General features: G+C 40.2%; 1 protein-coding gene and 1 long non-coding RNA gene across 4 annotated transcripts in view; both read left to right on the forward strand.

Moving 5' to 3' along the window:
• The window catches only part of PTPRG (protein tyrosine phosphatase receptor type G), a 764,493-nt gene that overhangs the window by 202,153 nt on the left and 534,847 nt on the right, over positions 1-27,493 (forward strand). The gene's annotated exons all lie outside the window — the stretch shown is intronic.
• On the forward strand, positions 1,602-18,860 carry LOC116559189. The gene is made up of 3 exons (XR_004272368.1): positions 1,602-1,622; positions 1,959-1,960; positions 17,806-18,860. It is a non-coding gene; the product is annotated as an uncharacterized LOC116559189 (long non-coding RNA).

Here is a 27,493-nt window from a genome sequence, read left to right on the forward strand (position 1 = left end):
ATAAACTATTCTTGCTTTACAGGCTGTGCAAAACCAGGTGGCTGGTTGGATAGGGTCCACAAATTGTATAGTTGGTGAACCCTTGTTCTAGTTAATTTTTTTTCCCTAGAAATCAGATAGGAGAGTCATTTGAGGAATTGCTTGGAAGGGTGTGGACTGATTTGGAAGAATGAATGGAGTCATTTGTTAGGCATAATGGAAAAAGTAAGAGTAAAAGAAGAATAGGATGTGACAGATATCAACTGATGGTATACAGTTCTTACGCCTGCAGCAGTTCTTCCTGACAATTCGACAGTATCTGTGGTTGCCTCATACTGAAGGGGTGCAGTATTGGTTCTCATGTCAAGAAGTCTTGGAGTTCATCACAGGCATTCCTTAGCATTTGGCCAATGTGTAAGACAAGCCAGGATGGAGGAAGAATTGAGGCCTGTTACTGTAGGTGCATCAGACCAGCATCTTAAAACCACAGCCAATGAGATGCGGGACTGTTAGCTGCAGGGATAGTCCTCTAGATATAATTGTTGCTTGAAAAGTGGGACTGCCAAAAAAAAGTCTCATTTTTTATGAGGGAAATGTTTCTAAATTGACAAAATGAAGCAGGCAGTTCCTGAAAAACTGGTTTAATAGTCTAGATTTTAATCTCAGGCCTTGAATTCTCTGATTTGTCTTATGTCCTCCTAAAATAATGCCAGGGGTGCTTTTGGGGTGCAGTGTGTGAGGGTATGAATTTTGAAGTCATGTAGACAAACCATAGTTCAAAGTGAAGTTTTGTTAATATCCTGATGATGATGGAAAACTGTGACATGGGAACGATTAACAGCACTTCCCACGTAGGGTTGTTAGGAGAATTCACTGAGATGATGTTTGTGAAAACGTTAACGTAGTCTCTGGCATAAACTAAGTAGTTATTACTTCTTGCTTATTTTCGAGACAGTTATTATTACTTTTGCTGCAATTACGGTTGTTTTTGGAATTTGCGGTGTCGCAATTCACAGTGGGTGATTACTGGATAATTCTGAGAGCTGAATAAGTTAGATTCTCTCAGCCATAATTCACAAGTGGTGGCTATTTGGGATTTGGGAATGAGAGTTAAGCAGACTATCCTCAAGACAGAGGTTGGCAAACTACAAACTGCAGCTGTGTTTTATAAAATAAATTCTATTGGAACACAAGCACACCCATCACGTTGCTTATTATCTGTGCCTGCTTTTGTGCTGCAGTTGCAGAACCGAGTGGTTGTGACAGAGACCTAGAATATTACTATTCTAGTAATATTGAATATATAGTAAAATTGAATATTGAATATCTAGTAATAGTGAAAAGCCTAGAATATAGCCATCTGGCCTCTTATAGAAAAAGTTTGCGGGCTAGACATGGTGGCTCATGCCTATAATCCCAGCTATTTGGGAGGCCAAGGTTGGTGGATCATGAGGGCAGGAGTTCGAGACCAGCCTGACCAACATGGCGAAACCCCGTCTCTACTAAAAATACAAAAATTAGCCAGGTGTGGTGGTAGGTGCCTGTAATCTTAGCTACTTGGGAGGCTGAGGCAGGAGAATTGGTTGAACCCGGGAAGTGGAGTTTGCAATGAGCTGAGATTGTGCCGCTGCACTCCAGCCTGGGTGAACAGAGCAAGACTCGGTCTCGAGGCTAAAAAAAAAAAAAAAATGTTTGTCAACTTGTGCTTACAGTAACATAGTCTGGGTTTTTAGCAGAGGTCAGTCTGACTTACATACAGAACTGTTTCAGAAATTTGGATTTTTTTTTTTTTTTTTTTTTTTGCCTTGCATTTCCCTTAAGCTGGAATATCTTCGGCATGTCTTCTAGACAGCATTTTAATTTTTCTGTGATCGTGCTTTTGGAAAGGACTTGGGAGGGCCAAAGATGAGTTTATTTTGTTGTCGTTGTTGGTTGTTTTTGAGACAAGGTCTTGCTCTGTCTCGCAGGATTGAATGCAGCGGTGCCATCTCAGCTTACTGCAACCTCTGCCTCCAGGGTTCAAGTGATTCTGTCATCTCAGCCTCCCGAGTAGCTGGGACTACAGGCATGCGCCACCACGCCCAGCTAATTTTTGTATTTTTAGGAGAGACGGGGTTTCACCATGTTGGCCAGGCTGGTCTCGAACTCCTGACCTCAGGTGATCCGTCCACCTCGGCCTTCCAAATTGCTGGGATTACAGGTGTGAGCTACTGCTACTGGCCAAAGATGAGTTTAGAGAGCAGTGCTGCAGGAAGTGGATCAGGGAGATGAGTGGGTGTGGGATGTTCTGGGGTGACTGTGTCCGCTCCTAAGCTTGCTATTGTGTGAGTGGGTCTGGTAAACAATGCTGACCCTGTTATTCTCATGGCATTCCCTTCTGGTCACTAAGGAGAGGCATGAGCTTTCCAGCTGTGGATAGCTTGCTTTTAGAATGATGTCATGAGCATGTTTTTAGGATATTGTCACAATAGTAGTTCATTATTATAAGTATAACTTTTTACTTGTCACTTTAAAACTACCCTACTTTATTTCCATTTCACTGCGTCACCTTGGAAAATACAGACACCCTATTTATATTTGAAATGTTAAGCTTTACCTATATAGGCCTATCAAACCATGCCTTTGTGAATGAATACCTGTAATTTTAGCATGGAGAACTATTGATTGAGGAACCTGGAGATGTGTATTAGAGTTCTCTTGTGGTCATTGGAAGATGGGTTGTCTCTCTGGGTCTTAGTTTCATCTGCTAGTAAAAAAAGAGGGTCATAATATCTGAGTTTAACATGAAAACCTCATAGAAGGTATGAAATGGAACATAAATGTAAGATATTATTGTTGACATAATAATAGCAATGTAATTTGATTGCTTTATATCTTTGGATTTCTTTTTTCCTTGTACCAACATAATAGGCAAAAACAGGAATGAGTTATATGTTTCATGTAGAAATACAGGAAAAAATGCCACAGTTTAATAGCATCTCAATGGAAATAATAAAACAATTTCTTTTCTATTAATTTTAGTCAACTAAAGTATATTTCCATGTTTCTTGAGGTGATGGTAGCTCATGAATTCTGGAGTTTGCCCAGAACTTCTAAAATTATTGCACAGAGTATCACATGCTAGCTATGTCATCAATGCAGGAAAGGAAAATAAATCTAGAGTAAGTTCGAGCCGAAATTTGAGGCCTTTTTTTTTTCCTTTTGGTAACAGGGTCTTGCTCTGTCGCCCAGGCTGGAGAGCAGTGGCGCCATTTTGCAGTGGTGCCATCTTGCAGTAGTGCCATCTTGTCTCACTGCAACCCTCTGCCTCCTGAGTTCGAGCAATTCTCACGCCTCAGTCTCTCAAGCAGCTGGGATTATAGGTGTGCATCACCACTGCCAGCTAATTTGTGTATTTTTAGTACAGACAGGGTTTCACCATCTTGGCCAGGCTGGTCTTTGAACTCCAGAATTTAGGTGATCTGCCAGCCTCGGTCTCCCAAAGTGCTGAGATTACAGGCGTAAGCCACCATACCCGGCCAGAGCCATTTTTATAAAGCTGTTTTCTCTCTTGCCCCTCAAAGACTGTAGAAAAATGGGTGGTAGTTTCTTCCCTTCCTCTGCCTTTTTATTTTTCAACTTAATTCTGTTTGTTTTTCACATTTTTAATAATGTCTTATCTCATGTTCCCTCTGTGTAGAAATAGCTTCTAAGAATCAGTACAAGGGGACCATCTCTCATTGTTAGAGGAATCCAAAATTGAAATAGGCAGTGACCAAAGTTCCCCAAAAGACATGTGTGGCGTTGGGATGGCTAAGGTGAAGCAGGATTGTTTTAAGAGGCATTCGTGCCATGGCCAGGGGCCATCCATGGTCTTTACCGACTATCTTGGGATTTGACGACTTGCTCAGCTGTAAAATGGAGATAAAAGTGTGTGTACCTGGCAGGATGGCTTTGATGATTAAAGGTAATATATATTGGCACCTGTAGAATGTACTTTCTGGCTTCTACCCTGGAGTAGAGTAGGTATTACCTATTTGGCTCTTAATTATATGGCACCTCACTACACTATTCATAGAAATATCTTGTTTTATAACATGCATGTGTGTGTGTAGGCGTGTGTTTCATTTCCCCAGCTATATGTAGAATCCTTGAGGACAAGGATTATTGCTTATAATTCCCTGTTTCTCCTGCAGTCTGCCAGTGTATCTTGTTTTGTGCAGATTGGGTGCATGTTTTCTCAAGTGGACAATTGCATAGACAGATAAATTAACTCAAACCAGAGTCTGTCCTTGGGAATTTACTAAGGGGAGTCCTGCCGTGAAATGTGGATAAATTAGCGGGGGGTTTGCAAAAGATTTCACTCTTGCACCCTTTAAATAACAAGCTCCCCCGGTGAACTTAAGATATAATTAAATTCCTAAAATTACATTTTCATGCCTATTATTAAGAATGTCTATACCGGATAAAGCAAAATACATGTGCCTGCAGAAGTCAGCTTTTGTCATTAGAAGAATGGAAGGCACCGTAGGCCTCAAAGTTAAATGTTAATATTGTCATGTTATTCGCCCCTCTCCTGAAGCCTCCTCCAAAATCTCTTAAGGGAATCGTTTCCTTATAGACATTCTCTTCCTGACAGAGACTTTTTTTTTTTTTTTTTTTTTTAAGACAGAGTCTTGCCCTGTCACCCAGATCTCAGCTCACTGCAACCTCCTTCTCCCGGATTTAAGCGATTCTCCTGCCTCCGCCTCCTGAGTAACTGGGATTACAGGCATCTGCCACCATGCCTGGCTAATTTTTGTATTTTTAGTAGAGATGGGGTTTTGCCATGTTAGCCAGGCTGGTCTTGAACTCCTGAGCTCAAGTGATCTGTCTGATTCAGCCTCCCAAAGTACTGGAATTACAGGCATGAGCCATTGCACCTGGCCCTAATAGAGACCTTCTGCTGCTGTGGAACCAAACCACTGCGGAGGAATCAGCCAGAGTCTTTGTCTGAGCTTGGAGGCTGTCTCTGCTTTGGTGCTTAGCCCGATCTATTTCGGCCTAAATTCCTCAGTCTTCCCTTTATTTATTTATTTTTACAGTTAATTTATATCTTTTCTATATATCCCTATCAATCTACTAACAGTTTTAAAGTAGAAGTACTTACTTGTTTACCGCACTTATTAATTGCCTACTGTGTGCCTGATGGTGTTCTAAATGGGAATGGCTAGAGAAGCTGCTCATAGAAATGCCTTTGCCAGATTCCCACCTTCAAAGATGGGCAGGTGTTTGCCAGGACACACACAGGCCTTGAACATGGAGGACTCCCACAGTGTCTAGAGAACTAGAAGCAGCTCAGAAGCTCTGGAGCTTGAAGGGGGATGGAGAAAGTTAAAGGCAAAATGGAGAGGACCGGAGTTAGATTATGGAGGGCCTTACGATATTCTACTAGTAACACAGAACTTCTGTCTAAGGGTGATAGGGAGTAATTAAAGAGCTTCACCTGGAATCGGACTACAGTTGGTTTTATGTTTAAGAACAATGGTTGTAGGGGTAAGGACTGGGCAGCGGGAGAAAGAGGGCAGGATGAAAAATGATGAGGTTGTATGACTGGGGATTTGAGAGAGAAAACAACTCATGGGAGTTCATTATCATTTGTATAAGGAGGAGAAGACAAAATGAATTTTGTAGGACTACCCACAAGATGATTGAAGACAGTGTTGCATTTAATTTGAAATGAGTAAATGAGCAGTGGTAAGTTGGTTGAAAAGATAAAGAATTTGGACTAGAACCTATTAAAATGTAGTATAGTGTTTTGTCTGCATTTCTTATGCCCTTCAGAGTTCATGCTCTTTGAACAGAACCTTTGTCTGTAATTAATCATTGTATTTCCCTGTTTCTACCTAAATGTTTTTGGGTAGGAGGGACTCAAGGTAGGGAACAAATTGTAGAATCAACTGTTTCTTTCCACAGGTACTCTTTTTCTTTTATAGTTGATGTGTGGTTACAAGAATAGATGGTGTAAGAAAAAACACATATGGTCACACACTAATCAGAACTTTATGTACAAAAGAGAAAAATGTGTTGCCATATGCTTAAGGCACCTTGAGAATTTTTCAATACTTGGCCTAGTTTGGTGAGTTTCTCTCCACTGTTTGAAAGAAATTGTTCTCTCTAGAGTTCTTTTCTTATTTTTAAAAACTCTGATCCTTGCCACCTGAGTTCTAAAGTTTCTTGACATTTTCTCTCTGGAGGTGGTTTCACAAGTGTTTGTAAAGCTAATAGATGCTAATGTATTAATATATCATAAGAGGACATGAATACGTTCCCCAGGGGCCTTGTGGCCCTTGGAAAAGTCTAGCAGTAAGGTGAAATATCGTTCAGTGCTGTGTTGATATCAAGTGATGCATTATCAGTGGTAACAATTTCAATCGTTGCTATGATGGGTCATTTAATACATGGGTAAATGGAATGCTGAGAGTTTGGGTTTGAAAGTGACTCTGAAGGTAGTGGGGTGATGGAGCCTTTTTGGAGGGTTCTGTAGCAATAGCTGTGAAAGTATTAAATATTGTTAATCTTTCATCCAGCACTTCTGCTTCTCGGAATTTGTCTTTCTGAAACACGTGTGCATGTCTCCAAAGTAGCATTGTGTTTGACAGCCTAACTGACCAAAATAGGGACTTGGGTAATTAATTATAATACATCTTTACAAGGAAATGCTTACCTGAACATCCACCAAAACGCAGGAGGTTGAACTACAAGATTTATTATGTAAAATAATATGGGTAATACGGTCTCATTAATGAATAAAGCTGAAGAATCCAGAGACTATACCCAACATTTAATTGTGGTTATCATTGACAAATGAGAGATACTGCCTTTTAATACTTACATTTCCGTAATATTTTAATATTAGGTGACTTTTTCATTTTAGAATAGATGGCTAAATTATATCAAATCCAGGCAATTTTCTTTGTAACAATTTTGAGGGGGAGAGAAAGAGAAGAAAAACCTAAAAGGGAAGCCAGAAGGAAAGCAAAAACGTTTTTGTCTCTTTAATTGGCTGTATCTAAATTTTTTAGGTGAAACATTTTCACTGGCGTTTCAAATTTTATAAAATGCTGATATGAACCATGCAGAAATTAATGAACTGATATTGACTTAGTTTGAAAATGAACATCAAGATTTATTGAGCAAAGCAGTAAATATTGACCCAGCCAAAGATAAGGTCAATATTTACTTTGACATAACATAAATCCTAATATTCATTAATTTATAAATTTATTGCGTCAACACAAGGCATACAGAGAGTTGTATATAAATATATATTTTTCATATCTGTGATGGATTAAAGTCAAACATCTTTTTTCCTGGTTATAAATTTGAAAGGATGATATTCTCTCCTTTGAAACTGGCTTCTTGGGGGAGAGGGATGTGTGCATGGGTGGAAGGACGTGATTAATTTAAAGGTTCAAAGGAGAAATACACCTAATGGAATTATAATTGGAGCACAGTGATTTGCCTAAGGGCTGCTGGTCTTTTTTTCTAACCTAACAAAATATACTCTTTGATTATATCTGATTTGATTCATAAAGCCCACCCACTTTGTTTTCTTTCGTTCTTTTTCTTTTCTTTTTTTTTTTTTTTTTTGAAACAGGGTCTCACTCTTTGACCCAGGCTGAAGTGCCTGGGACCCGATGCATGCGCCACCACACCTGGCTAATTTTTGTAGAGATGGGGTTTTGCCATGTTGGCCAGACCAATCTCAAACTCCTGGGGTCAGGCAATACTCCGGATTTAGCCTCTCAAAGTGCTGGGATTACAGGCATGAGTCACCAAGCCAGCTAAAACCCACCTTCTGATGATAGAAAACAGGGGAACTTTCTATCTTTCCCTCTGGAGATTGTGAAGTTACTCATGTAGAATTTCATTTGGCGAGTAACATATTGTTGGTGTATATCATGCTTTATAATACTTTATTGGCTGAAATTTCCCATGTTGAAATTATCTTATTTTATTTTTACTATTATTATTTTTTGAGATAGCATTTCACTCTGTTGCCCAGGTTTAGAGTGAAGGGGCGCAGTCTAGGTTCACTGCAGCCTCCGCCTTCTGGGTTCAAACAATTCTCTTGCCTCAGCCTCCGGAGTGGCTGGGACTACAGGCATGTGTCACCATGTCTGGCTAATTTTTGTGTATTTTAGTATAGACTGGGTTTCAATATGTTGGCCAGGTTGGTCTCCAACCCCTGACCTCAATCGATCCACCGATCTTAGCCTCCCAAATTGCTGGGATTATAATAGGCGTGAGCTACCACCCTTGGCTTCATGTTGTAATTATCAAGTCGAACTGAACCCTCCTTCCTTATGTGTGCCTTCTCTTGGCGGGGTGGTCGTGGTCGCAGAAAGAAGAAAATAAGGAGGACCCGTTTCACTGGATTGTGAACTTTTAGATTTGCCAATATGTAGTGGAATACATGTCTAATTTATACTTAAAGACTGAATTTTCCCGCTGTTTATTTAAGTGAAGAAAGTAACTCAGTCACAGGCTTAAGTATAATCTTGTAGCTGTGCAAATTTTATGTCTTACATGATCTTGTCGTGGCCATTCTACCTGGCATGTTCTTGAGTGTAAAGTGGTGTTGTTAGTTTCAGTGGTTTGTTGGCTAATCTTTGAATGACCATCACTTCTGTCTCTTAGCGGGTAATTGCCTATGACCCTATTTGAGATCAACTGCATGAAGGGTGGTTATCTTCTTGGTAGTTTTTCTTGCTATTAAAACTTACCTGTCCTATGTTTCATTTACTTTAAGGCCCATTTTTTTTTTTGTTTTCCTGAGATAGAGTTTCACTCTCGTTGCCCAGGCTGGAGTGCGGTGGCGCGATCTCGGCTCACTGCACCTTCCACCTTCTGGGTTTAAGTGATTCTCCTGCCTCAGCCTCCAGAGTAGCTGGGATTACAGGCACCCATCACCACACCCAGCTAATTTTTATATTTTTAATAGAGATGGAGTTTTACCATGTTGGTCAGGCTGGTCTGGAACTCCTGATCACGTTATCCGCCTGCCTCAGCCTCCCAAAGTGTTGGGATTATGAGCCATCACACCTGGCCAAGGCCCATTTTCTGTTACATAACTGAGACCTTGTGTAGGTTAAAAACGTATCAGTGGTATGTATATAACATAGAATTTTGTGTTCTTGAGAAATGCTGTCTAATAACGTTAGGAATTCTCACTTTTCATTCATGTTGCTATAGCATATAATAATGTTTTCCACTGGGTGTGGTGACTCACACCTGTAATTTCAGCATGTTGGGAGCCTGAGGTGGGAGGATCACTTGAGCCCGGGAGTCGAGACCAGCCTGGACAACATAGTGAGGCCCTGTCTCTACAAAAAAAAATTTTAAAATTAGCTGGTCATGGTAGCTCATGCCTGTAAGTCCCAGCTACTCGGAAGGCTGATGTGGGAGGATCGCTTGAGCCTGGGCAAGGCTGCAGTGAACTCCGATCACACCACTGCACTCCAGCCTGGGAGACAAAGTGAGACCCTGTCTCAAAAAATAATCATAATAGGAATACTAATAATATGTTCTTTGAGTTTGGTAGTCATTAGGATTTTATGTCATATGAAAAATGACTCTATGACTCTACTGTGATACAAATTTTTGTCTCTAACATAATAAAGTCATTTCTTCTTGAGGTTTTTTTTTTTTTTTTTAAATCAAGGAGAAGGTAAATTTTGTACTAATAGGTCTTTAACAGCTCTCTGTCACTTGCTCATGTCTCTTTTTGTCAATAAGAGATAGGACTGGCCTCAGTCCGCTGGGAGAGTATCTTAGAATTTGATCTCATGGATTTCATTATATCCTGGTACCCTTCATGTCTGGCAGGCCATGCTAGTTTTCTATTTTGATGTGTTACATTTGCTATTAAATTATATTTGAGATTTTATAAAAAGTGGGCCAGTTTAAAGAAAAATTTTTTCTAAGCAGTAGTACAGCTGGGTTTCCAATATGACAGAATACGTCTTTTGCTGTAGGTGATATCACTGCTTTGGCAGGATTGAAAAGCCTCTTGTTTTGTGCCTTATAATCAAACTATATCTGTAATTTGAAAAATGACAAAAGGTATAAAATTTCCTAGAATTAGCTTTTAAATGAAGGAAAATAGTTCAAAAATTGTGGCTCATTGTAAGTGCTGGTTCTGATACAGCCATATAGATTGTTTAAAATCCTTAAATACATACTTTCCCAGTCCCCCTCTGTTCCCCGTTTCTTGCTGCCCTGGAAACTCCTCTTATTTTGGGACCTTGTAAAAATCCTTCCTTAGACCTCTACACCCATTCTCAACCATCCTCGTGATTGGTTATTATCTCTGATTTGTTAAATGATTTAAGTATCATTTCTGCTTATCATGATGGAAGGAATTTCAGAGCGATAGGCCTGACATGGTAGGTTTTTTGGAATTTATATTATGCTCTGCAACCCATTCATTTGTTTTTTTAAATTTTATTTTAAGTTCAGGGGTACATGTACAGGATGTGCAGGTTTGTTACATAGGTAAATGTGTGCCTGGGAATTTGCTGCACCTGTCAACCTATCACCTAGGTATTAAGCCCAGCACCCATTAGCTAGTTTTCCTGATGCTCACCCGAACTTCTTCCTGCTCCCCAGACCCCAGTGTGTATTGTTCTTTTCCCTGTGTCCGTGTGTTCTTCTTGTTCAGCTCCCACTTATAAGTGAGAACATGCAGTGTTTGGTTTTCTGTTCCTGCATTAGTTTGCTGAGGATAATGGCTTCCAGCTTCATTCATGTTCCTGCAAAGGATGCGAATGATGGATCTCATTCCTTTGTATGGCTGCATAGTATTCCATGGTGTATATGTACCACATTTACTTTATCTAGTCTCTCATTGATGGACATTTAGGTTGATTCCATGTCTTTGCTATTGTGAATAGTGCTGCAGTGAACATAGGCATGCATTTAACTTTATAACAGAATGATTTCTAATCCTTTGGGTGTATGCCTAGTAATCGAATTGCTGGGTCAAATGGTATTTCTGGTTCTAGGTCTTTGAGGAATCACCCCACACTGTCTTCCACAATGATTGAACTAATTTCCACTCCCACCAACGGTGTAAAAGTGTTTCTGTTTCTCCACAGCCTCTCCGGCATCCATTGTTTCTCGAGTTTTTAATAATCATCATTCTGGCCAGGCATGGTTGCTCATGTGTGTAATCCCAGGTCTTTGGGAGGCTGAGGTGGGCAGATTACTTGAGGTCAGGAGTTCAAAACCAGCCTGGCCAGCATGGTGAAACCCCATCACTACTTAAAAAAAAAAAAGAAAAAAATTAGCCAGATGTGGTGGCGGACTCCTATAATCCTAGAATCTCAGGAAGCTGAGGCAGGAGAATCGCTTGAACCTGGGAGGCGGAGGTTGCAGTGAGCCAAGATCGCGCCATTGCACTCCAGCCCGAGCAACAGAGCGACAGTCCATCTAAAAAAAAAAATATGTCATTTTGACTGGCATGACATGGTATCTCACTATAGTTTTGATTTCTGCAATCCATTTCTTGAGTTGATCTTGAGCGTTTTCTTGGACATGGGAAGAAGCCACTTAATCCAGATTTCCTGTTTTTGTTGATCCACATTCTCCTAGGTTGAAGCCCTTTTTCTGGGCGAGAAAAACAAGCTTCCTCTTAAAGCTGCATGAAATTTTGCTGCTCTCAGAGGCGTCATTTAGTAGCTCTGCCCCAATTATTGTTGGCCACTTTTCCTCCTGGAAACTGTGTTTCTCTGTTCCACCCTTCCCCCTAGTTCCAGGTGTCAGGATGGTGTTCTTCCTTTTAGCAGGGTGTGCATGCCATTAGTACACTGGGTATTGACTGGTCATTGAGAGATTTTAGCGGAAACATGAAATATGAAGCTCTTCTTGGCTGTATGACTAGCATCTGCAGAGATGGGCAAAGGCGTTTTTAGTGTGTTTCTGCTTCTGGGGCTCTCTGTGATAATGGAAGGTATTTTCTTCTCACTGTTGTTAAGTACATGGTCCACACACTCCTCTTGGGGAGTGATTTTGACACTTTTTGATGGTCCTGTGGCTTTTATATTCTTACACCACCTCCTAATGAGTTATCTTTTCTCTCACCATCTACTAGGGTGTGAAAAGGAAGTTTCAGCACTCAAGGCCAATTGGGATGCCTACCTGCTGCGCCAGAAAGAACTAGTTAACATTTGCTTCCCCTTGTCATATAAGTACACCATAGCTAGCAATATTATTGGGATTTTTCTCTTAAATTTCTATGGAAGGCATTTCTGGGAGTATGATTGAGTATAAGGATTTGTTTTTGGATCTGTTTTAGCCTCTGGAAAAGACTCCCTTACTCTCTTGGCCTAAGTGTTAGGGAGTTTATTGTCGTACATAGCACACCTAGAGACAGGACACCTCTCGGCAGCATCTTTGTACTCTGCCATCTTTAAGGGGTACCCCATGTTGTTTAGATGTTGCCATCCTTAGTGGATAGGCGTGGTCCTTAGATTCACTTTCCTTGTGGTCTTAACATGGCTTGCAGAATTCTAGATGTCAAATACTGAGTACAAAGTTCAGCAGAGAAAGGGAAAGTGTCCCTTTCTTAGGTCTCTGTTGCAGAGCATATAACATGTTCTTCAAAGCATCCCACCCCTGGTGAATCAACTTTGTATTTTGTTGGCCGGACTTGGCTCATGTGTGCATGCTTAAACCCATTACTGGCCACAGGAATAGCAGCACCGCTGCCTTAGACTGATGAGGACCACTCCAGAATTAGCAGAGGGAATGGGTCTTGGAAAATATAGCCTGTGTGGCTGCTACTCTTGTCATCTTTTTCTTTTTTTTTGTTGTTGTTTTTTTGAGATGAAGTCTTGCTCTGTTGCCCAGGCTGGAGTAGAGTGGCGCAATCTTGGCTCACTGCAACCTCCACCTCCCAGTTTCAAGCGCTTCATTTGCCTCAGCCTTCCAAGTAGCTGGGATTACAGGCACCTGCCACCATGCTGAGCTAATTTTTTTTTTTTTTTTTTTTTTTAGTAAAGACGGGTTTTCACCATGTTGGCCAGGCTGCTCTTGAACTCCAGACCTCAGGTGATCTGCCCACGTCAGCCTTTCAAAGTTCTGGGATTACAGGCGTGAGCCACGGGGCCTGGCCCATTTTCAGGTTTTAAAGGCTAAGGAACCCCATGGCACTTCATAAAGGAAAATGTTATAGGAAAGAAATTGTGTTTCCTTTTGAAGTGAAAATTTGATTTCAAAAGCCTGACATCATTGCAAATAAAATAATAAAGCTCCCTGAATTTGGAGTCCTTTATGCTATTCCTAGCTTCCCAGTCCACTTCTGTAGCTACTAGTTATATGTTGCTTTTTAAATTTAATTAAAATGAAATAAAATTTAAGATTCAGTTTCTCAGTCACTCTAGCCAGATTTCAAGTTGCCAGGAGCCACACATAGCTAGTGACTACACTTTTGTACTGCACAGATAGCGAACATTTCTATCCTGGTAGGAAGTGGCGTGCCGGGGATAAGAGGAACCTCATGGTTCCTCAATAACACGTTATCGACTACTGAAGATGTGGGTCTAAGACCTTTCTGAAAAGCTCACATAATGCCCCAATTTACAAGCTTCAGGTAGACCTCCCTCCTTTTCCTTTTGGAGGTCTTGAGAAGTTGACCTAGGGTCTATTTTCTGAGCTTCATTTTTACCAAGGTTCTGAATCTTTGGAGAAATAAATTAGGGACTTACAGTGAGTGGACTGTAGGGGTGAGGAGTTGTCAGGGCATCCTCATAACAGTCTTCATTCATCGAGTCATTCAGTGAAAGAGTGTTTATCAGGCACAGGCCAGAGGGAAAGCTCATTTTGACATTAGAGCTGACTACAACAGAGAACAACATATAAAATTTTCTGTGCAGCATATATAAAGTAACATGTAATCTCATCACATCGTTCTGTGAAATAAAGTGTGAAGGGAAGCGGTGCCTAGAGAGGGATGTAGGGGAAGGAGGGGTTATTTTAGCCTGGGAAGACCTCCCTGATAAGGTGATACTTGAGCAGAGATCTGAACATAGAGGGACGGAACCTTGTGGATGTGTGAGGTAAGCATTACAGGTAGAGGGAAGCAGGGTAGAGAGTAGCACTCGGAAATGTTCAGCGTTATACCTAAAACTACTCTGCAGATTTTAATTAGGCCTCGTTCTAGAACCTTCTGGCCCTGTATTGCTTAGGATAAATTTTCCATTGTTCTAGAGTAGTAGTTTTCAACTGGGGACTATTTACTTTTTGGGCAGTATTTGACACAGTCTGGAGACAGTTTTTGGTTGTCATAATTGGGAATGGTTGGGTGGCCCACTGGCATTTAGCGGGTAGAGGCCCAATATGCTCTTGAACTTCCTACAATGTACAGAACAGCCCCCACAATAAAGAATTATCTGGCCCAAAATGCCAATAGTGCCAAGATTGACGAACCCTAACCTGATGAAGGCTCACCAGAATTCATCATTTTTACACAGTTGGTGTCCATGCCACTGTGAGGTTCTAAGCCAGTCCTTAGTTGAATGAGTACTCCGTGGCACAAACACAGCAAGCTGTGTTGTGCACAGTAGCTAAGGTATTAGAGAATCAAGTGAGTGTCATGGTGTTCAATCCTCTTTGGAGATTAAAGAGTAGAAATGGAAAGCGTGGTGAGTTGACCATTTCAGAAAGTTATGCATGAAATCATAAAGGAATGAATCATACTTCTGGTTATGGTGAAAAGCCCACCTCGTAATGTCACATGGAGGTGATGAATGTTGACTGTGCTGCAGTAAAGAGGTGGTGAGATTGCTTTTATTATTATTGTTTTATTTTTGAGGTCTCTTGTGACTATGCCATGTGTCAACTCTTTGATCTAAGAGGCTGTTAGGAAATAATATTCATCTTGGTACTGCTAACCATGAAGGACCCTAAAGGATCAGCTGGCCAAGCCATGACAGCGCCCTGAGAAAACTGACAGTTACCCAGTTGGGAACCTTGATATGTCACTTCAGGGATGGCAGGGAATAGCAGTTTCTTAAATGATCCCTTTTCACAAAGGAAGTGGAAAGGAAACCAGAGCTGTGAATTGATTGACAGTCTCCCATGATCCAGCTTTTTGTCCAGTGTCAGCACCTTAATATTTGATAAGCGTTACATAAATGTTGTTATAATGGCCACAGATTTCTTCCAGAATAGGTTTCTCACTTTTTTGTATAAATTAAGCGAAAGGTACCTTGTGGTGGGGTGTAACGCATGTATATTTATCTACACGTGTTATGGTGGCCTGAATTTTCCACAGAGCAGATGGCTGTTTGTACTCACTTCTTCCCAAACCCTCTTGTAGATATTTGAATATAAAGATAGATTCATGTGGTCACCGCCCCCAGGGAGCTCAAAGGCTCCTTTTCTCTTTTCTCTATTGAAAGCCAATTTTTATCATCAGTGGCCACTGATGTTGTAGGTTCAACATATCAACGTCTAATATATTCATCTCAATATTCCTCTTATAGGTCTGCAAGGAGTTTGAAAACGTGTAAGATTATTTATACATCAGGGTGGCTCAGAAATACTTTTTCTTTAAATTGGAATGATAATATCTTACCAAAAGTATTGACATATCTGTTTAAATTGTGAGCTGTGAATGTTACTCCAGCTTCCTCCATTCCTACAGTTTGGAGCTGAAATTGGAGAAGGTCATGTGAGAACCACTTTCCTCCCCAAAGAAATGTTGGCATTATTTTAGCATCTCTTTTTCTACCCTGGGTTCTTTCTCACATCCCAGAGTAATTCCAAAAGAGTTTCTTCAGTCAGAGCTGTTGACAAGAGACTTTATTTTTGGAGATATTTTTTCTTTTAAGTTTTCTTTCTTAGATTTTGATTCTAACATCTCTGATTGATAATCACATTTTCCAGATTTCCATCTATATATTAAAGGATTAGATTTGGGGATTTCAACTGTCAGTATAAAAAGGAAAATTTGTTGCTATCACACATGTATTATTTAACACCATTATTATGTTTCTTAATGAGTAAATTAATAAAACAGCCATTGATTTTGTTTTGTTTTGTTTTGTGTTTTTGGTTTGAGACAGAGTCTCACCTTGTCACCCAGTCTGGAGTGCAGTGTCATGATCTCTAGTCACTGCAACCTCTGTCTCTCGGGTTTAAGTGATTCTTCTGTCTCAGCCTCTGTGGTAGCTGGGATTATAGGCATTTGCTACCACATCCAGCTAATTTTTTTGTGTTTTTAGTAGAGACAGATATTTACCATGTTGGCCAGGCTGGTGGTCTCAAACTCCTGACCTCAAATGATCTGCACACCTCAGCCTGCCAAAGTGCTGGGGTTACAGGCATGAGCCATCGCGTTCAACCTAGCCATTGAATATTAAAACATGTTACTTAGAAAGTAGAAGAATTACCAAACTCCATTTCTTTTAAACTAAGTAATTTTTTATGGTAAGACTAGCATATCATGTTCTTTTAATCTTATTTTCTTTTTGCTTATTATACATGATGATTTTCTTCTAGTTTCTTTTTTTCTAGTTTTATACCTTTTTTCTAATTTTCCTCATTTGACAGCTCCAAAACGTATACATTATGACTTAAATAATTTGTCTAGAGGTAACCTCAGCTGAGCTCTGCCCTTCGCAGAATATGTTTTACAGGATATTAAATGTGTTTAAAGTATTCTTTCACATTAATTGGTTGGCATTTAGATGTTTTAAGTTATTTTAATAAATTAGGTAAAGCTATAATATAAAAGGTAGAAAATACATATATTTTTAGTGTTCCAGGACACTTGGTGGTCTGTAGAATGCTTTAAATGAAGTTAAGATGAATAGTTTATATTTGGCTGGGCATAGTGGCTCATGCCTGTAATCTCAGCACTTTGGGGAGCCCTGGTGGGGGGATAGCTTGAGCCTTGGAGTTCAAGACCAGTCTAAGCAATATAGTGGGACCCCGTTTCTACCAAAGGAAAAAAGATTAGCTGGGTGTGGTACACCCTTGTAGTGTCAGCTACTTTGGAGGCTTTCACAGGAGGATTGCTTCAGCCTGGGAGATTGAGGCTACAGTGAACTGTCATCACACGGGTGCACTCCAGCCTGGGTGACAAAAGCAAGACCCTGTCTCAAAAAAAAAAAAAAGTTGTTATTTAATTTTGAGTTCTCACTACAGGACAGCATAGATTTATGGACTAGGAAGACGGGAAATATAATAATTAGAGATATATTAATTGATTTTAGCTTTTTGTCTGTAAAATACTAGTCATAAATGCAGTTACTAGAATCCATGTTTATGGTCTTCAAATCTGATTGAGACAGAGAGTTATTCATCAAAAAGCCGCTAGACTCACCATTTATCACAACTAATCATGAATTTATATCTCTGTAACCCACAGGTATGATGTATGTCTTTTTTTTGGTAGGGGCATTTACTGCAGGCATTAATTTCAGACATTGAGAGACTTTTATAGCCATTTAACTGTTAGCTACCTAGAGACTTACATAATTTTACTGGTTTCTCTGTGTTAGCCTCTGGGAGTAGAGTTTCTCTGCACAAAAAGAATGTCATCAGGCCGGGCGTGGTGGCTCAAGCCTGTAATCCCAGCACTTTGGGAGGCTGAGGCGGGCGGATGATGAGGTCAAGAGATCGAGACCATTCTGGCCAACATGGTGAAACCCCGTCTCTACTATAAAATACAAAAATTAGCTGAGCGTAGTGGTGCGCACCTGTAGTCCCAGCTACTCGGGAGGCTGAGGCAGGAGAATTGCTTGAACCTGGGAGGCGGAGGTTGCCTTGAGACAAGATCACGCTACGGCACTCCAGCCTGGTGACAGAGTGAGACTGTGTCTCAAAAAAAAAAAAAAAGAAAAAAAAAAAAAAAGAATGTCATCAGTACAGAACTGTTGGAGTCCTTCTTTGCCAGCCTCAGTATTGAGTCTGTGTAGAAAGTCCCCGGCAAGTAGCTACGTGCAGGTGGTTGCTCAGAGAGCATTTTCTGACAATCTGTGCCTGGAACATTCATTGAGGAGGCTGTTCATTGGCTTTTTGTGGCAGGAGGCTTCTGTGACCGTGGAAGATTGGGAAAGATTGTAGTAAGGATAGTAATGCAGGTTGCTTTGCTGCAGGACTTCTCAGGTAATTTAATAGTCCCCTCTGAACAGAATGGGAAACTTCTCCACTGTGCACTTACACATCCCATTAGAAAGTGAGGGAAAGAGGAAAATGGGTGTGTGTCGGAGGGTCTGTTTGCACAGGGGAGAGGGGTGTGAGGGCGGATAAAGGTTGACTCTCCTGAGTTGGCTATCATAATGATTTCCCCGAAGCTTGATGAGGGCTGTGCTGCTGTTCGGGGGTGTGTTGGGAGGGAAATCTCAGACCGCAAAGATGAGTTCCACATGAGGAGTCACACACCTGCTATGAAGTAGTAGAAGGAAAAGCTCTGTCAATTTAGATGACAACTATTTTCCTTGCTTCTTTATTTATTGGAAAAGAAGAATTTGTGGATGAAAGAATTCCTTGGGGATAAAATGCCATTTAGTTTAATGTGACAACAATATGTTTTCAAGTCACCATAAATGAAAATGTTTACTAGAAACAATGGCATTTACATTTACGGACATGAATTTTGTGTAGTATTTAAGAGAGTGATGATATATGGGCATGTGGGATGGTTTTCTTTCCATGAATTTGGGAATAATAGAATTGTCACCCACAAATGTTTATTTTTTGTTTTCACTTACATATAGGGTTTTTACTCTGTTGCCCAGGCTGGAGTGCAGTATCCTTTGGCCCAGTCATAGGCCACTAAAGCCTTGAACTCCTGGGCTCAAATGAGTCTTCCACTTCAGCCTCCTGAGTAGCTAAGGCTACAAGTGTGTGCCACCACACCTGGCTGATTTTTTCTTTTTTGTAGAGATGGAGTCTCACTATACTGCCCAGGCTGGCCTTGAACTCTTGGCCTTAAGCGATCTTCGCACCTTGGCCTCGCAAAGTGGTAGGATTATAAATGTGTGCCACCACACTTAGCTGCCCACAAATGGTTTGGTGAAAGGACTAAACCCCCTAAGAACTGAATTTTCAGTAACAAGGAATTGAAGATTTTAGTCAAGCCAGAATACATGTGATTGGACCTCAGCAGTGAGAGTACCAAGGAACGTTACCTTTGGAAATTAAACTTTAAGAGGGAAGAGGAAGAAACTGGGTACAGAGAGAATGGGGAAAGAATAAAATATGGTGATGTAATTTTTAACTGTCCTTTTGTTCTTTCTGACTGTAAAGAGTAGCACACAATCAGAAGTGTTTTCAGATGTTCCCACATGTCCCCTAGGGAGGCAGGGGAGAATCCTTTTTGGTTGAGAATCCTCTGCTGTAGAACATGGAAGAAATAGTAATAAATAGTAATAGTGTGGGAGAGTGTAGAATTATTACATGGTAAATGTGGCCATGAATTTTGACCTGCCAGGTTCATTTAGGCAATTCCAAAAGTTTCCTTATTGCAAATTAGGCAGATTTTAAGTGTTCCTTAGCATTTGTTAAATGTGGTGAAATGGATTTTATTTCCCTTTGAGTTGTGCTATATCAGCCGTGGAGAGCATGCGTGGTGTTGATTGTAGCTCAGATTGAAAATGAAAGATAGCCAGGAGTTGCTTAGTTAATGGGGTATGCATTGCTCTTCAATTTGTGCAATTCGTTGTTTAAGGTGAATGAATATTTAGGGATGAATGATTGGGTTCGTTTTTAGACATTGGCTACCTTACCAGGATGACAGTTGACAGAGCTTTGTGGTATATTTCCTCATGTGAATGGCTAAAGTTGTTGCACAGGTCAAGTCAAAACATTAGACAAGGTCATAATGTTAATTATTTGAATATGTTAAACTGCTGAATTTACATAGGTTGGTGCAAAAGTTTGCAGTCTTTCGCACCAACTTAATATATACCCACACACACATATTTGTGTGGGGGTGGGACTAATTATTTAAATGATTTTTCTCAACTTGCATGTACTTTGTTTCCACATTTAATCTAGTTTACATTCAGATTTTGTCTATTGTGTGGAAGCAACTTCATAAAGAATTTGAAATGATCTGTGATTTGAGATTGACTATTAAAAATGGAAAAAATTGCATTTGTCTGGGTTAGAATTTAATCTAGGATTTTAATTTAATAGCTCTTATTGTTGTTTTCAGATTCATGTCTTAATAAAATTAAAAGTTGATTCTTTAAATTTGGGGGCAGAAAGCAAGCTTGTTGTATTTTACTTTTGCCTGCCAGGGAGTGTTTTTTTCCTTGACGTGGACAAAGGGCGCTCTTTCTTTTTATGTTCTAGCCCTGTGTCTTGGGCATCTTAATTCTTTCTGGTGGGATTTTTCTCCCTTGCTTCTTTATCTTTCACTAGAGATGCAGTAATCCCTTCTTCTGTCTCTTATTTCCATCCAAGACAGCTACGTCTCACCATTTACCTTGGCTTCCTTTATTTCTCCTTCTATTCGTCTTTTGTACTTGGAGTGGTCCGCAAGGTGAGGAGAGTTGAGCTCAGTGAAAAGAAAGTGGACTTTTACCTTTTTTACGCAGAACAATGCCTTCAAGAATCAGAACAGAAATAAGATGCATTATAATGGATCTTTGACACTTTTTGATAATGAAGCTTTTAGTTCCCATAGAGTTGCATGTAGGTCAGAAAATCTGCCAAGTTTCTTACTCTATGTTCAGCTCAGGTTTGCTCTGGCATCAATAAGGAGAGAAATGGGGGGGTTGCAGAAAAGTGAGAGCTTTATCTTGCTGTCCTTTACTTTCATCTGAAAAAGACACTTTCTATGTGAGTTAAAAAGCATACTAATTTTACATTTCAATGTTTCTTTGAGTTTCATTTAGACTATACAAGCTGACCATGACATGTGACTTCTATGTGTGCAGTCACATTTAAGATCATTAAATGCTTAGACTTTCTATTTGAATTCTTTGGCATCCCTCGTAACTTGTGTTTTGCAGTTAAATTATTTTGGAGATGAGATATAAATCTGAACCGAAAATAATTATTGTAGCGATGCAACTCTTATTTCCCACCTTGGCTTAATGTGTTCCTATGTGAACTGTGTTTGTTTGGAACGATTTAAAAATATATCTCCTCTCATCCTTTTTCTTTCCTGAACCATAGTAGGCATAGGTGAGCAGATATGAAAATTGTGATGATCAGGCCGGGCGTGGTGTCTCACTTTGCGAGGCCGAGATGGGCGGATCACCTGAGGTCAGGAGTTCGAGACCAGCCTGGCCAACACTGTGAAACCCCTTCTCTACTAAAAATACAAAAATTAGCCAGGCATGGTGGCATGTGCCTGTAATTCCAGCTACTTGGGAGGCTGAGGCAGGAGAATTGCTTGAACCCGAGAGGCGGAGGCTACAGTGAGCCGAGATCATTCCACTGCACTCCAGCCTGGTGACAGAGCGAGACTGCGTCTCAGACAGAAAAAATAGTGATGACCTCTGAATTATCTTCATGTTCCTTCTTTGCCGATTCCCACTGGGGTCAACCAGGGACAAACTCCGGATTTCTTGGGAAATTATACAGCTGAGGGAGGGAGTTCAGCAGGGAGGCGTAAAGTATGTTCTTGGAGACTGCTTTGTCTACCAGAATCTGTGAAGCACTTGTGTTCACATTAGTGTCGAATGAGGAATTTAGGAATAATTGGCCTTTGTTGCTGCCAATCATGGTGATGTATAGGATTATTAAAACGTGTTAAAAGTCAACCTACTCATTCACATTAATTCTTTTCTGTAATATCTAATTTTTGTACCATTAATATTTTTATATTTTATAAAGTATAAAATATTTATATTGATTTTCTTATTAGAGCTGATCAATCAATGGAAAAATGAATAATGTGACCTGCTATTCCTTTTCCCCAAGCCGACTTTCCAGAGATAATGATTGTAATCTTTGTACAGACACTCTTTTCCTTTTTTAAGCATTTGCCTTTGGTGACATCATTCTCTTCACAATGTAGAGTAGATCTCCATCTGAGTCAATACATAAAAATCCATGTTTTTAAAAATAACTACATCTGTTCTGCAGTGTAGATAGACCATATGTTATTCAAACATTTTTTTCGTGATGGACATTCACTTTGTATCCAGCCTTTTCACACTACCAAAGCACTGCAATATCCATCCTCGTGTGCTGGTACTTTTACTTTTGTGGGAGAGGTGGTCAGAAATAGGGTTGCCAGATCAAAGAATATGCTGTTACTTTTTCCCATGTCCTTCAGTACGGGAATTTTCAGATTCGATTATTTCTCCATCACAAAGAATGGGAGAAATGAATGGAAGAACTCCATAATAATATAGACTGAAAATAAGTGAATTGATCAACCAGAAAGGAATTGCGTGTATAGACAACATTTGAAAGACAAGATAACATTTGAAACATTAGATGCTGGTTTGCCAGACTTAAAATGAGCAGGTGCATGTCTTAGAAAGTATATGTGTTATGGGCTGGTGTAGTGTAGGGTGGTGGTAGGTTTGCAGAGGGGTTGAATATAAGCAATAGATTCTTTGGAATTAACTCATAGAGTCAGGTGGAAATTGTTCAGAAAAAAGGTGACGAAAACCATACAATGATAGTTAAGTACTAATTAGAAACTTAAAAGATGAAATTTTACCAGATAGAATATTTGAGAAATGAAAGTGATCCATAGCTTGAGCTGAAGAGGAAGGACAAAGATAAACGCTTAACTACGGAACATTGATAGCAACATATGATAATCGTAAAAGATTCCAATTTGATAGAAAGAAATGGCGGAAAGTGGCAGGGGTGCTGTGGATTTGGAAGACTGATACATGTGGCCAAAATAAGAGACGTTTGGGATTAAACATGATTATTGGATAAATAATAATGTATTGAGCACTTCCTTTGTGTAAAGGTGTTTCAGGTGAATAATGTCTTTTAATTTCTCCTATCAATCCTAAGAGGAGTGTATGATTACTGCTATTATTATGTAGGTGTGAAAATTGAGGTTCGTAAAGTTAAAGAAACTTTTCCAAAACTCACTGCTGTATCCTGAGATCCCAGGAAAGAGCCTAGCATGCTGTGTATGCTTAGAGAAAACAAATTGTCACATAAATAAAAAACTCAAAATCTTCTACCCATTTACTTTTTCATGCATTCCAGGCTTAGAGAGTATCTAAGAGATTACAATCCTTTCCCAAAGTTGATCGTGTAGAACGCAGTGAAGCATGACCTTGAAGGAAGATTTTGTCAAAAACCAAGTTAATTCTCGAGTACAAAGTGCAAATGAGTTTGATGACTGAGGGGTTCCCAGAATGTGAGACATTCATGCTAGTCTGGCCAGCGAACCGGGAATGTATGCCTGGGACCGGGAGGAGAAGTTACTCATTTATATGCATTCAGCTAATCGTTTTTGCAGACGAATGCATGAATATAAATACCCCATTTGGAGTTGGCTTGCTGGCACTTGAAAATCTGCCTGTATTATATATACAAAATGTGAGAGTTGGTACTGGTGCTATTGCATAAGAGTCCAAAGAGTTTACAAATGCAGTGAGATCAATTGGGGCCTAACCAGAGTTTCACCAGAGGACAGCAAGGCCACACAGACTCTGGCAACTTCAGTTGTATGCAGATTTCAAGTCTGCTCCTGTTTGTTTTCTGTTTGAAAGGCTGAATGTGTCCAGCACAGTCTCCGGGGAGATTTCAAAGTTAAAATCATTGTTTTATAATTAGCATCAATATAATCGACATGAGAGGAATGTTGCATGGATTAGTGCATGCAGGCAGCGGGGAGTGAAGGATGCTTGCCTATCGGTGTCTCTGCTTCATTCCCCATCCACATCCACATATGGCTATTTGAGCAGCTTTTCGGGTTGTTAAGAAAACACAGCCTAAAAAGGTTATTAGTTAAAACAAGATGGGAATGTATGACTGAGTGACCCAGAGATTGCACTGTGTTTGACATTTCCCCAAATTGGAGAATGTATTCTTTTATAATGCCCAGTCTGTCCACTCCCAAGTTGTACCTTTTCTTCTTGACTTCCATAGTACTAAATTCCCAGCAGGTGATTTCCTCCCCAAACCCAATTAATTTTAACCCATATGTGATGGTGTGTGACATCTTATCCCTTAAAGAAAATTCTTTTTTTTTTTTTTTTGAGACAGAGTCTCACTCTGTCACGGAGGCTGGAGTGCAGAGGCGTGATCTTGGCTCACTGCAACCTCTGCCTCCTCAGTTCAAGGGATTCTCCTGCCTCAGTCTCCTGAGTAGCTGGGATTACAGGTTTTGGCCACACACCTGATAATTTTTGTATTTTTAGTAGAGATGGGGTTTCACTATCTTTGCCAGGCTGGCCTCAAACTCCTGACCTCAAGTCATCCACTTGTCTTGGGCCTCCAAAGTGCTGGGATTACATGCGTGAGCCACTGCACGAGGCCCCTTAAAGAAAATCTATCAGTAATTTTCAGCTTGCAAGACTGTATGTAGCAAAGCTTGCAATGCAACATGCCTGCTTTATTTTCTGAATATGGGCAGATGTTTTAAATGGTATTAAAATAATGTTATGGGAGAAATGCTCACCTCATAATGGAAATCTTCCTTTTGATAATTTAGTTCATATTAAAAGACAAACTGAGTCTTAGGAAATGCTGAACGATCCTAGAAATAGCTTCGTGTAAATAGTTTGGTTCCATGTAAAACAAACACTTAAGGTCTTGGCTACGAATTCAAGGTCCTGATGTAAGTCAGTGCATTAGTCAGGTCGGTATGACCGCTCCACATCCCCAGGTTTTTGTCTAGAATATTAGCATCAAGTGTGATTTGGAGCCTGAAGAATACTATTTGCTAAGGGAATGGAACTGCTGGCCAAACCAAAAGTCTTTTGTCAGCTTTTTTCTTTGGGAGAATGAGACCCATGAGCTTGACTTACTTCCTCCAAAAGATTAGGTGATTTTTTTGACCCCAAGTTCTCATTATTATTGGAATAAAATTAGTTGTATGGCATAGATTAAAATCAACACAGGTGCTTTCCCCTTCTGTGCCAAACAGTCTTTGAAATCCCAGGTGTTATGCTCATATGCTCATGGTAAGAACCCGTTTGTGCCTGTTGTTAATTATTTTCCCTTGGTCAGACCAGTTCCCCAGCCTCAGAAAATTTCAGAGGAGAAAGTGCATCCATAGTGAACTGGGAAAGTACTTTCTATCGTAGACCTTACTATGGCAGCACTCAGTTTCCTATGCAAGAAATTCTATCCTTTTTTTTTTTTTTTTTTTTTTCTTTTTTTGAGATGAGATCTTGCTCTGTCGCCAGGCTGGAGTGCAACAGTGTGATATCATCTCACTGCAACCTCTGCCTTCCGGGTTCAAGCAATTCTCCTGCTTCAGCCTCCCGAGTATCTGGGATTACAGGCATATGCCACCATGCTCAAGTAATTTTTTGTATTTTAGTAGAGTTGGGATTTGACCATGTTAGCCAAGATGGTCTCGATCTCCTGACCTCCTGATCTGCCCACCTTGGCCTCCCAAAGAGTTGGGATTACTGATGTGAGCTACCGCATCCAACCGCAAGTCTATCTTTTTAACTGGAGCATCTAGGTTCTTAATGCTCTCTGCTTGCAGTTATCTGTAGCCTTATATTTTGCCATGGTCTCTCTTGTACTTCAGCACCAAGAACATTTGTCGTTCTTGAACATTCTCCCGCTGAATGCTAATTTGCTCACATTCTGTAATTGTGTGTAATTGTTCTTCTTGTTGTCTGTTAAAGTCCTCCGTATCTTTAAGAGTAGCATAAAAACCACTTCTTTGTCTAAATGTTGCCAGATTTTTTATTTTGCTCCGTCCCTTAATTTGAATTAATTATTGCATGCCTGTATAACTTGATTTACTGTTTTTGGACTGAATTGTAGCTAAGTATTGACTAGGCATGTTTTGCTTTGCATACTGGTTTGTGAAATTTGTGGGGGTCAAGGTTCAAGTCTCATTCCTCTTTGAATCTTTGCTGGGCCTAACCCGGTACTGCATATGAAGTTCTCAAATAAATATATGAAGCATTTTATTGAATTCTGTGTCTCTGGAATATCAGAAATGACATTTCTCTTAGTCAATACATAATAAAGCGTTTACTTGGTAGCTTTATTTTTTAAAGATCCATACAAGTGCTGTCCAATAGAAGTTTCTACAATGATGGAAGTGTTCTATTCTGTACTGTCTAACAGAGCAGCTGCTTGCCACATAGGACCATGGGGCACTTGAAATATTGCCAGTGTGGCTGAGGAACTGAATTTTGAATTAAATTAAATTTAAATTTAAATAGCCACATGTGGCTGGTGGCTACCATACTGTACAGCACAGGCGGAGGAATAAGCTTTCAATCTTGATCTTTTCCTCTTTGATTTCAGCAGTCTTTATTAAGCACCTATTAGGTGACAATATGTTTCCTAGGCCCGGGGAATACCAAGAAGCATTGCTTAGTTCCATGATTGAGACAAGTGTCACACTACTGCAGAGAGACCAATAGGATCCGATCACTTGTTAACACAGGACAGTAAATGCAATGCTGTTAGGGTTAGCAGGGAATTGGAAACATTTAGAAAAGAGTGGTATAAAGCCAGGGATCATTTGCAACCAAAAACGTGGAAATGGGAGAAGACTTTTAAAGAGGTCAAGGAGGGTATCACACAAGAGGATCACTTGACATAAACATATTTTATGGGTCCTGAGTCGGGAGGCCATTCGTGGTTGATCTGTTTCTAGATAACGTGAAACATGGCAGAGGGTAATCAATCACCCAGTCTGTTCACCGTGTTTCTGAAGAAGGTCTCACATAATGAAAAACAGAGTGAGTCCATTTATTTGACTCTATAGCCCTGACACTGTTAAATTTCCAGAGTTTCAGATACCAAGTGTATTTACCTTATAGTTGGTTCTTTAGTGCCTAGTAGAACACCTGTCATTCATTCATTCATTCAACTAGATACTTGGAATCCTGCTCCATGCCAAACACTGTGGCTCACCAGAGAATGTAACCCATTTTGTCATTCTCAACCCATTTTGTAACATTCTTAGTTGAGGGTCTCAACTGCAAGTTGTCCAGGTTCTTGGTGTTTTGAACAAAGAATTGAACAAAACTCTCAGCAAAGCAAGGAAAGAATGAAGCAACAAAAGCTGAGATTTATTGAAAATGAAAGTATACTACACGGGTGGTGGGGTGGGGAGCAGTCTGAGTATCTGCTCAAGGGCCCTGTTACAGAATCTTCCGGGGTCCAAATGCCCCCTGGAGGTTTCCCATTGGCCACTTGGTTACACTCCGTGTAAATAAAGTAGTGGCCCCCAATCAGCCTGACTGGTTGCAGAAAGCTGAAGTGAAGTTACAAAGTTGCACTCCTATGCAAACGTCTGATTGGTTGGGGAAAGCAACTAATCAGAGATAGTTTCAATTTTCCATCTGCCAGGCAGAAAACTGGAGGTGAGAATGGTTTTTCAAAGGGAGTTGTGTCTGGTCCTTTT

This window comes from Sapajus apella, unplaced genomic scaffold, assembly GCF_009761245.1.
Source record: "Sapajus apella isolate SASKATOON/1434 unplaced genomic scaffold, GSC_monkey_1.0 scaffold23, whole genome shotgun sequence".
NCBI classification, from domain to species: Eukaryota; Metazoa; Chordata; class Mammalia; order Primates; family Cebidae; genus Sapajus; species Sapajus apella.